This window comes from Triticum urartu, chromosome 6A, assembly GCF_056163025.1.
Source record: "Triticum urartu cultivar PI428250 chromosome 6A, HENAU_Tu73, whole genome shotgun sequence".
In the NCBI taxonomy this organism is placed as follows: domain Eukaryota; kingdom Viridiplantae; phylum Streptophyta; class Magnoliopsida; order Poales; family Poaceae; genus Triticum; species Triticum urartu.
In genome coordinates, this window is record NC_141878.1 from 444,299,361 (window position 1) to 444,310,189 (window position 10,829).

Sequence of the window (10,829 nt, forward strand, 5' to 3'; positions counted from 1 at the left end):
TCATTAAGTAGATATACCCATATCTACTCAAATCATCTATGAAGGTGAGAAAATAACGATATCCGCCACGAGCTTCAATATTCATTGGACCACATACATTTGTATGTATGATTTCCAACAAATCAGTTGCTCTCTCCATAGTTCCGGAGAACGACGTTTTAGTCATCTTGCCCATGAGACACGGTTCGCAAGTACCAAGTGATTCATAATCAAGTGGTTCCAAAAGTCCATCAGTATGGAGTTTCTTCATGCGCTTTACACCGATATGACCTAAACGGCAGTGCCACAAATAAGTTGCACTATCATTATCAACTCTGCATCTTTTGACTTCAACATTATGAATATGTGTATCACTACTATCGAGATTCACCAAAAATAGACCACTCTTCAAGGGTGCATGACCATAAAAGATATTACTCATATAAATAGAACAACCATTATTCTCTGATTTAAATGAATAACCATCTCGCATCAAACAAGATCTAGATATAATGTTCATGCTCAACGCTGGCACCAAATAACAATTATTTAGGTCTAATACTAATCCCAAAGGTAGATGTAGAGGTAGCGTGCCGACGGCGATCACATCGACTTTGGAACCGTTTCCCATGTGCATCGTCACCTCGTCCTTGGCTAGTGTTCGCTTAATCCATAGTCCCTGTTTCGAGTTGCATATATTAGCAACAGAACCAGTATCAAATACCCAGGTGCTACTGCGAGCTCTGGTAAGGTACATGTCGGTGTCAAAACCGGCGGATCTCGGGTAGGGGGTCCCGAACTGTGCGTCTAGGCCGGATGGTAACATGAGGCAAAGAACATGATGTTTTACCTAGGTTCGGGCCCTCTTGATGGAGGTAAAACCCTACGTCCTGCTTGATTAATATTGATGATATGGGTAGTACAAGAGTAGATCTACCATGAGATCAAGGAGGCTAAACCCTAAAAGCTAGCCTATGGTATGATTGTTGTATGATGAAGTTGTCCTTCGGACTAAAACCCTCCGGTTTATATAGACACCGGAGAGGGTTAGGGTTACACCAAGTCGGTTACAATGGTAGGAGATCTTGAATATCTGCATCGCCAAGCTTGCCTTCCACGCCAAGGAAAGTCCCATCCGGACACGGGACGAAGTCTTCAATCTTGTATCTTCATAGTCTTGGAGTCCCGCTGAAGGTATAGTCTGGCTACCCGAACACCCCCCCTAATCCAGGACTCCCTCAGTAGCTCCTGAACCAGGCTTCAATGACGATGAGTCCGGCGCGTAGATTGTCTTCGACATTGCAAGGCGGATTCCTCCTCCAAATTCTTCATAAAAGTTTGTAAACACCAAGAGTATTGTCCGGCTCTGCAAAATAAGTTTCCACGTATTGCCACAGAGAGAATAATATTAACACAAATCTAATCCGCTGACGTATTCCGCAGCGTGACATCACACTACGGCCAAGCCTTTATTCGAATCATTTTAACTTTTCCACCTCAGCGTGTTTTGCGAGGCGGTTTCCTTGGCACGTCTTGTCAAAGCAGAGATCGTGTCCCCTTTATTTACGGGATTCTCATCAATACGGACGTGGGTAACCCAATCGTGCCCGTTAGCATGTCTTCTCGATTAAAGGCGAGTCCCAAACGGTTACGGGGAGGACTCCTGGTATTCAACCTCTTATAAAGAGACCAAGGCCTTACTCCTTTTCTCCAATCTCAAAACAAGTTCGCCCGTCACCTCGAGTTCCAACACCCCAGGCTCCAGATTCCAGGCGCTTCGGACCTTCGATAATGTCCGGTTCTGACCTTCAAGGCCGATGGATGCCCTCCTCCGTCACGGAGGAGGATATGCTAAAGTTGAGAGAGGCCAAGTTCTTGACCGCCGAAATTTTGCATAGGTTGCCTGCTCAAAGGCAGGCTATTCCCAGTCCCCAGCCCGGTGAGAGCGTAGTGTTCATGTCTCACTTCCTTCGGGGGTTAGGCTTCTCGATGGATCCCTTCGTGAGGGGGCTGATGTTCTATTATGGGCTGGAATTTCATGACTTAGCTCCGGAGTCCATCCTCCACATTTCCTCATTCATCGTTGTGTGCGAAGCGTTCCTCCGTGTTACTCCTCACTTCGGATTATGGCTCAAGACTTTTGGAGTGGAGCCGAAGATGATCGAGGGACGGCACGCAGAGTGCGGAGGCGCTGTCATAAGTAAAAATGCTGATGCTCCATGGCCCGAGGGCTCCTTTCAAGAGGAGCTCGGCTTGTGGCAACGAGAGTGGTTCTATATCACCACTCCCAGGAGCACCAAGTGGGTGGCGCCTCCTGCCTTTCGCTCGGGTCCCCCACCACGGCTAGCGTCATGGGTCAACAAAGGCTTAGATTGGGGGTTATCCAAAGACGTGCCCTTGTTGCAGGGCCGCATTAGGGATCTCTTAGAAAGAGACCTCAACCTGGTCAAGGTGACGCAGGTCATGCTGATTCGCCGAACACTGCCCGGCAAACGTCGCTCCCTTCGTCTGTGGGAGTTTAATCTGGAGGGACCACGAGCTCTCCAGCATTTTATGGGTGCAACGTCCGTGGAGATATATAAAATGTTCTTCGGATCATAAGCAATGTGTCCGGATTTGACCGAGGACGCAGGTTTAAGCTGCAATCGCCCGGATACTCAAGTAAGTAACCTTGTGCCTGGACTTGCTATCCGTAAAATTGTCATAAATTCGCCCCTAAAAGAGCTGTCCTTTTAAACAGGAGTGGATAGCGAAGGCAAAGCTGATCAGGTGTCCGGCTCCCCTTCCTGAGACCAGGCCGGATCCCGTGCTGGTCAGGATGTTGAAGATCGTGCCTTTGGAGGGAAGTGAGGGGGAGGACAAGGAAACTATGGCCTCCTCGAAGGAGGCTGCTCCGAAGGGAAGAACCGACAATTCCTCTCCTAAGGGGAAGAAGAGGGCCGCCTCTGACGACCCGGAGACCATGGCCTCAAAGCGGGGGAAAAAGTCCTTGTCAGAGGGTCCGACGCCGGGGAGTTCCTCGGCCAAACTACGCCATCAAAGGGATCAGCCCTCCAGCGAGCCGTAAGTAGAGAAAGATTTTCCTTTAGAGGGATGAGAGAAATCCTTGCGTTTTATCTGAGAAGATTAACCGAAATTTTACTTTGTAGCTCGGACCTCAGCCCTTCTCAGCAGAGCTCGTCTTCGCAGGATCTTCTTTCGGAGATGATGGAGAGTGGAACGCCTCCCCCTGCCATACCGCCTGGCGAGGCGGGCGACCCTGAGGTGTCGTCGCGGAGGGTTTCTCCGAATCCGGCAGGGGTGGAAGGTAGCCATATGTCCCCCCAAGGTTCTCCGCGTCCGGCCTTCGATGGAGGTCATAGGACGAGTCTGGCACCGTCCGATGCGCGGTCGGAGGAGCTGATGATTCTGCTGGGGCGAGCTTCTATCTTAGAGGAGCACCGTGCATTGATGGGTACGGTGATTGGAAGGATTTCGTCTGTGGAAAGCGGATTGCATGAGGCCGTCAGAAGTTTGCTGACAGGTTTTGAGGTACGTTTGATAATGTACTTCTTTGTCAGTTGCGCATAAACAAGATGCGCCCTGTGTAGATAGTAGCCCCTGAGACTCTGTGCTTGTCAAAATTGACGGCGCGCAGAGGATCATAATCCCAGGTCTAAAATGTCGCCTTTGTATACAGGTGGCGAAGTGTCCGGAATCGAGCCGAACTGATGATTTTGTCTAACTAAAGCGACAACTTGACGTGGCAGATGCCGACATTGCGCTCGTCAACGAGCGGCTTGATGAGGCTCAAGGTATGCAATTCCTCGGGCGGCATCTCGTAAGAGGAGCTTTATGCCAGTATCTTACAATGTGTGTGCTTGACGCAGATGGTGCGACCGTCGTGGAGAGTCTTCGGGCGGAACTTGCCCGAGCTAAGGAACAAGCCAGGAAAAGTGATGCGGCTGCCGAGAAGGCCCTTGAAGAGCTGAGAGCCGAACAGGCTGCTCACTACCGAAGCAAGAAGGAGATGGCCGTGAAGTTAAAAAGTGCTGCTGACCGTTGCAAGTTTCTTGAGAAAGAAGACCGGGCGAGACAGACGGACTTAGAGAAGGCCGTTGCTGATGCCAAGGACGCTCGCTCTGCGATGAGAGCTGCGAAGGAGGAGCTGCGTCAGGCCGGACAGATTGCGGCTGGAAAGCCCTTTATGCCGCGGAGGAAGTTTTGCGATCCGAAGTTTGCTCCGTTGGACCGGATGTGGAGTGCGGAGGACACCTATCTGGATTTGGCAGTGAGTGCTGCTGATGCGACTGAATACTTTCGAGATCAAGAAGATCGTGAAGTGGAAAGGCTTTTCTAGTCGCAGTTCCAGAATCCAGAGCGTCCACTGGCAGTGGACGATCATCTGGCTCAATGGGCCGAACTGAATAGATTGTCCGGACTCGCCATGAAGTACGTCATGGGTCATCTGTGGCCGGGGAGATCGGAGCCGAAGAGTTATTTCAGCTTGGTGCAGCTATTCCTTGACGCGGTGCCATGTATCAATGCGATGAAGAGGTCAGCATGCATAGAGGGCGCACGGATGGCTCTTGCCCGTGTCAAGACATACTGGGCAGAGATGGAGACCATCGTTGTTGCATCCCGAGATTCGAACAAAAGCCGAGTACCCTCCAAGCACTATTTTTAGGAAGTCCTTGAAGGCGCTCGTGTAATAGAGACGCAGTGCTCGAAGGATGCTATGTTCTTATAGCATATGTAATTATAAAGCAATATTTTGATGAATTGTAGTAGCCTTTTATACTTGTGCCTTCAAGTATTTGGAACACCTCCTGTGCGGCCGTTTTAAGATATATATACAAAATCTGAAAGATTGCAGTCGTTGGCTTCAGCCCCCACGCACATAGTGCGGGGGTGCTCGCAGAAGGCACATTTTCACACTCAATCCAATGTCTTGGTCCAACAAAGGAGGTGATAGCGCAGCGAGCTAGGCAACCGGACTATAATGCTTTAAGACTTTCACTTAGCCATAGGAGCTTGACAATGGGACTATTTAGGTAGCCCCTGGTGGCGACCGCGCTCGCCCAAATTCGGGGCGCGTATGTGCCTGGCCTGGAAACGGCCCTTCGTTAATGCGGAGGAATCCTACATATTCCGGAGAGTCATTGAGTGGTTGACCAGTCTCACGCCATATCATGACAGTCGGTTTTCGGCTCTTTCTACTGAGGTGCTTGCCTGGCCGAACCAGGGCACAATCGCAGTAGTTCTCCTGGTGCCGCCTTAGCCGATAGAGCGGAACGTAAGGCGGCCGAACACAAGAGCCGGGCAACCCAACATTTGACCAAAATCATGACTCGGAGCTGATGCATATAAGGCCAAACTCGCGACGCCGAACACTCCTTAAGGTATTCGGTCTTTATGAGAGCGGGCGAGGTAACGCTCTGAGGTATAAGCCCCTAGTGTCCAGGTACGCGCAAGAATTCTGACGTGGCCACATGCCAAGACGCCAGCCTCCTCCTTGGCATAGAACCAGTGGATGTGTATCAACAAGAGACAGTAAAAAAGGTTTACGCAGGGTCTTATTCTGAAAAGAATCCTTGGAACGGGTCCCTACTGCACGTCTGCGCCTGTGTCTCCGTTGTGCCGTATCCTGGACGGGCGCAGCATGACGTTCATCTGTAAAAAGAGAGCAACTAAGTTGAAAAAGGGGCGTGCCGAACAAAAGTTATATGAAATAAACAAAGTGTAAAGTAAAATATGAAAAATTGAGCTTTATTGTCTCTTATTTTATACGTGTGAAGCCCCTAGTGCAGGGGTATATGGCCACTAAGCCTTTATCAACGATACTTTTGTGCCGGACTCGTCTATCCGTGTCCGTGGTCTTAATGACCTGTTCCGATGTTCTGGCTGGTGAAGCCATTGTATTGTGGGGCTGTTAAAGCGGCTGCACAATCCTCCGCTTGGGGGAGGTGTTCTCACTGCTTCCCCTTTAAGGAGATGATGCCGCGTGGACCGGGCATCTTAAGCGTAAGAGATGCATAATGCGGTATTGCGTTAAAGCGGGCGAAGGCTTCGCGTCCCAGTAGTGCTTGATAGCGACTTGAGAATGGGACGATGTGGAAAGTCAGCTTTTCACGACGGAAGTTATCGGCAGAGCCGAAAATAACCTCGAGCCGGAGAAAACCCATGCAATGGGTGTCCGGACCTGGCGTTACTCCTTGAAAGGAGGTTTTGCTGTGGCGAATTCTTTTTGGGTCGATCCTCATGTGGCGGATTGAGTCCTGATATATCAGGTTGAGTCCGTTGCCACCGTCCATAAGGACATTTGAAAACTGGAGTCCGCCAATTATTGGATCGAGTACCAGGGCAGTCCAGCCTGGGTTCCTGACACTTCTAGAATAATCCAGATGATCGAAGATGATTGGTTTTGACAACCAGTTGCGGGATTCCTTTGGGATAGGCCGTGGGGCGCGTACCTTTATGGGCGCCGCACGTTTTGTTATGTGGAGTAAGTTTACTGTTTTTACTTCTTGTGGGAAATTTTTTTGTTTCCTGGTACTCTGCTTTTGGGGTTCGTCCTCGTCTTCGCTTGGTGTGTCAAGCCCCTTGTGTTTGGCGTTGAGTCTGCCGGATTGTTTGAAAACCCAACAATCTCTGTGGGTATGGTTAGTAGGCTTTTCGGGAGTGCTGTGTATTTGACATATCCTGTCCAAGATTTTGTTTAGGTTGGATAGGTCGTCCCTGTTATCTTGGAGGGGCGGCTTTTTCTGATTCTGTCGTGAGCTTTTGAATCCGGCATTGACTGCCGTGCTCTTCGGACTTTTTTCCTTAGTCCGGCGATGGTCCTTATTGCGCCGCGGTTTTCCGTTTCCATCCCTAGTTTCGGATGTACTTGGGTTACTAGTGCTGCATCTTGCCAACCAGCTGTCCTCTCCTGCGCAAAAGCGGGTCATGAGGCTTGTTAGTGCGGCCATTGTTCTTGGCTTTTCTTGGCCGAGGTGTCTGGCGAGCCATTCGTCTCGGACATTATGCCTGAAAGCCGCTAAGGCTTCAGCATCTGGACAGTCGACTATCTGATTCTTTTTAGTAAGAAATCTATTCCAGAATTGCCGAGCTGACTCTCCGGGCTGTTGAGTTATGTGACTAAGATCGTCTACATCCGGAGGGCGGACATAGGTCCCTTGAAAATTTGCTCGGAAAGCGTCCTCGAGCTCTTCCCAACTTCCGATTGTGTTTTCAGGAAGGCTTTTGAGCCAATGCCGGGCTGGCCCTTTAAGCTTGAGAGGTAAGTATTTTATGGTGTGGAGGTCATCTCCTCTAGCCATATGTATGTGGAGGATATAATCCTCGATCCAGACTCCAGGGTCTGTTGTTCCATCATATGCCTCTATGTTTACAGGTTTGAATCCCGCTGGAAATTCATAATCCAAGACCTCATCGGTGAAACATAGGGGGTGTGCGGCATCCCTGTATTTGGGTGTGCCGGATTCTGATAATGGCTTTATTGCATTGCTTACGAGAGCTTGCTTTATTGGCCCGTAAATGGACCTGGCTGGGCCATGATGCGAATCCTTAAGTGGGTCGCATGCCGGCTTAAGTGCGGCACTGCTTGCCGCTTTATGCTGGCCATGGGGTCATCTATCCGACCGTGTGGCTTTCTCACTTTTGGAATGCGAGGGCTCTAGGTCCTCCTCATCGAATTCAGGCAGTAGCTTTCTCTTCGGATAGCTTTTAGTGCGACGACTGTCGCCGTATTTGTCTGCGGTATTGATTACTTTACTCCATCTGATCCTGAGTGCATCTTCCGCAGTTTTTAGCTTCCGCTTCTGCTTTTTCAGGCTGCATGCGGTTGCAACGAGCCGTTTGTGGAGGTTCTTCTGCTTCGTGGGCTTGTCCGGCGTAGGGTCGTACGGAATGCCCTTTTCACTGGGGGAGGGATGTTTGGTTTCTCTATCCGGGTTGTCCTGTTGGGACGGTTGCTCTAAGGCATGCTCATCGTCTACCGACTCATCCTGCTCTATGGCTGGGTCTTTATCGAGGCGGGGCTTGGGTTGGTGTTTACGCCGACACTTTGATTGTTTTTCGAGAGATCGATCCCTCTTTCCATCCCCGTTTTCCTCGTTGTTGCTTTCTTTAGGGGTATCCACCATGTACACATCATGAGATGAGGTGGCTGTCCAATGCCCTATAGGCATTGGTTCTTGGTTGTCTCCTGCATCGTCGTCCATACTGTCGATGTCTTCGGAGTCGAAGTCGAGCATGTCGGTTAAGTCATCGACAGTGGCTACGAAGTGGGTGGTGGGTGGGTTTTGAATTTCTTCATCATCCGAATCCCACCTTTGCTGACCGTAGTCCGGTCAGGGCTCTCCTGATAAAGAGAGAGACTTTAGCGAATTCAGGATGTCGCCGAAGGGCGAGTGCTGAAAGATGTCTGCGGCGGTGAACTCCATTATCGGCGCCCAATCGGATTCGATCGTCAGGGGCGCGGGGGGCTCGGAGTTAGGAAAGGAATCCGGCTCCTCGGAGTCACGGGCCATGCGGAGTGCGGGGCTGGAGTTCGGCTCGATCGCCTCTGAGATCGCAGCCCCTGAGGCAGCGTCCAACCGCTGATCCTCGATCGGCGCAGTAGGCTCCAAATCAATGGTCGGAACCGATGCGTGTGCGGCCTCCAAGGCGCTGTTCGGCGGGAGAGCTATATCATGCCCATCGAGACAGTGCGGCGCGCTTGGCTGTGGCTCGAATCCGTCGAAGATCAAGTCCCCGCGGATCTCATCCGTGTAGTTTAGGCTTCCAAACCTGACCTGATGGCCAGGGGCGTAGCTTTCGATCTGCTCAAGGTGGCCAAGCGACTTGGCCCGCAGTGCAAAGCCGCCGAAGACGAAGATCTGTCCGGGGAGAAAAGTCTCACCCTGGACTGCATCGTTGTTGATGATCAAAGGAGCCATCGGGCCTAAAGGCGACGACACAGAGGAACTCTCAATGAAAGCACCAATGTCGGTGTCAAAACCGGCGGATCTCGGGTAGGGGGTCCCGAACTGTGCGTCTAGGCCGGATGGTAACAGGAGGCAAGGAACACGATGTTTTACCCAGGTTCGGGCCCTCTTGATGGAGGTAAAACCCTACGTCCTGCTTGATTAATATTGATGATATGGGTAGTACAAGAGTAGATCTACCACGAGATCAGGGAGGCTAAACCCTAAAATCTAGCCTATGGTATGATTGTTGTATGATGAAGTTGTCCTTCGGACTAAAACCCTTCGATTTATATAGACACCGGAGAGGGTTAGGGTTACACCAAGTCGGTTACAATGGTAGGAGATCTTGAATATCCGCATCGCCAAGCTTGCCTTCCACGCCAAGGAAAGTCCCATCCGGACACGAGACGAAGTCTTCAATCTTGTATCTTCATAGTCTTGGAGTCCGGCTGAAGGTATAGTCCGGCTACCCGAACACCCCCCCTAATCCAGGACTCCCTCAGTACACATCAATAACATGTATATCACATATCCCTTTGTTCACCTTGCCATCCTTCTTATCCGCCAAATACTTGGGGCAGTTCCGCTTCCAGTGACCAGTCTGCTTGCAGTAGAAGCACTCAGTCTCAGGCTTAGGTCCAGACTTGGGTTTCTTCTCTTAAGCAGCAACTTGTTTTCTGTTCTTCTTGAAGTTCCCCTTCTTCTTCCCTTTGCCCTTTTTCTTGAAACTGGTGGTCTTATTTACCATCAACACTTGATGCTCCTTCTTGATTTCTACCTCTGCAGCCTTTAGCATTGCGAAGAGCTCGGGAATTGTCTTATCCATCCCTTGCATGTTATAGTTCATCACGAAACTCTTGTAGCTTGGTGGCAGTGATTGAAGAACTCTGTCAATGACACTATCAACAGGAAGATTAACTCCCAGTTGAGTCAAGTGATTATGATACCCAGACATTTTGAGTATATGTTCACTGACAAAACTATTCTCCTCCATCTTGCAGCTATAGAACTTATTGGAGACTTCATATCTCTCAATCCAGGCATTTGCTTGAAATATTAACTTCAACTCCTGGAACATCTCATATGCTCCATGATGTTCAAAACGTCGTTGAAGTCCCGATTCTAAGCCATAAAGCATGGCACACTGAACTATCGAGTAGTCATCAGCTTTACTCTGCCAAACGTTCTTAACATTGTCAACAACATCTGTAGCAGGCCTGGCACCCAGCGGTGCTTCCAGGACGTAATTCTTCTGTGCAACAATGAGGATAATCCTCAAGTTACGGACCCAGTCCGTGTAATTGCTACCATCATCTTTCAACTTTGCTTTCTCAAGGAACGCATTAAAATTCAACGGAGCAACAACACGGGCCATCTATCTACAATTAACATAGACAAGCAAGATACTATCAGGTACTAAGTTCATGATAAATTTAAGTTCAATTAATCATATTACTTAAGAACTCCCACTTAGATAGACATCCCTCTAATCCTCTAGTGATCACGTGATCCATATCAACTAAACCATAACCGATCATCACGTGAAATGGAGTAGCTTTCAATGGTGAACATCACTATGTTGATCATATCTACTATATGATTCACGCTCGACCTTTCGGTCTCAGTGTTCCGAGGCCATATCTGCATATGCTAGGCTCATCAAGTTTAACCTGAGTATTCTGCATGTGCAAAACTGGCTTGCACCCGTTGTAGATGGACGTAGATCTTATCACACCCGATCATCACGTGGTGTCTGGGCACGACGAACTTTGGCAACGGTGCATACTCAGGGAGAACACTTTTATCTTGAAATTTAGTGAGAGATCATCTTAAAATGCTACCGTCAATCAAAGAAAGATAAGATGCATAAAAGATAAACATCACATGCAATCAATATAA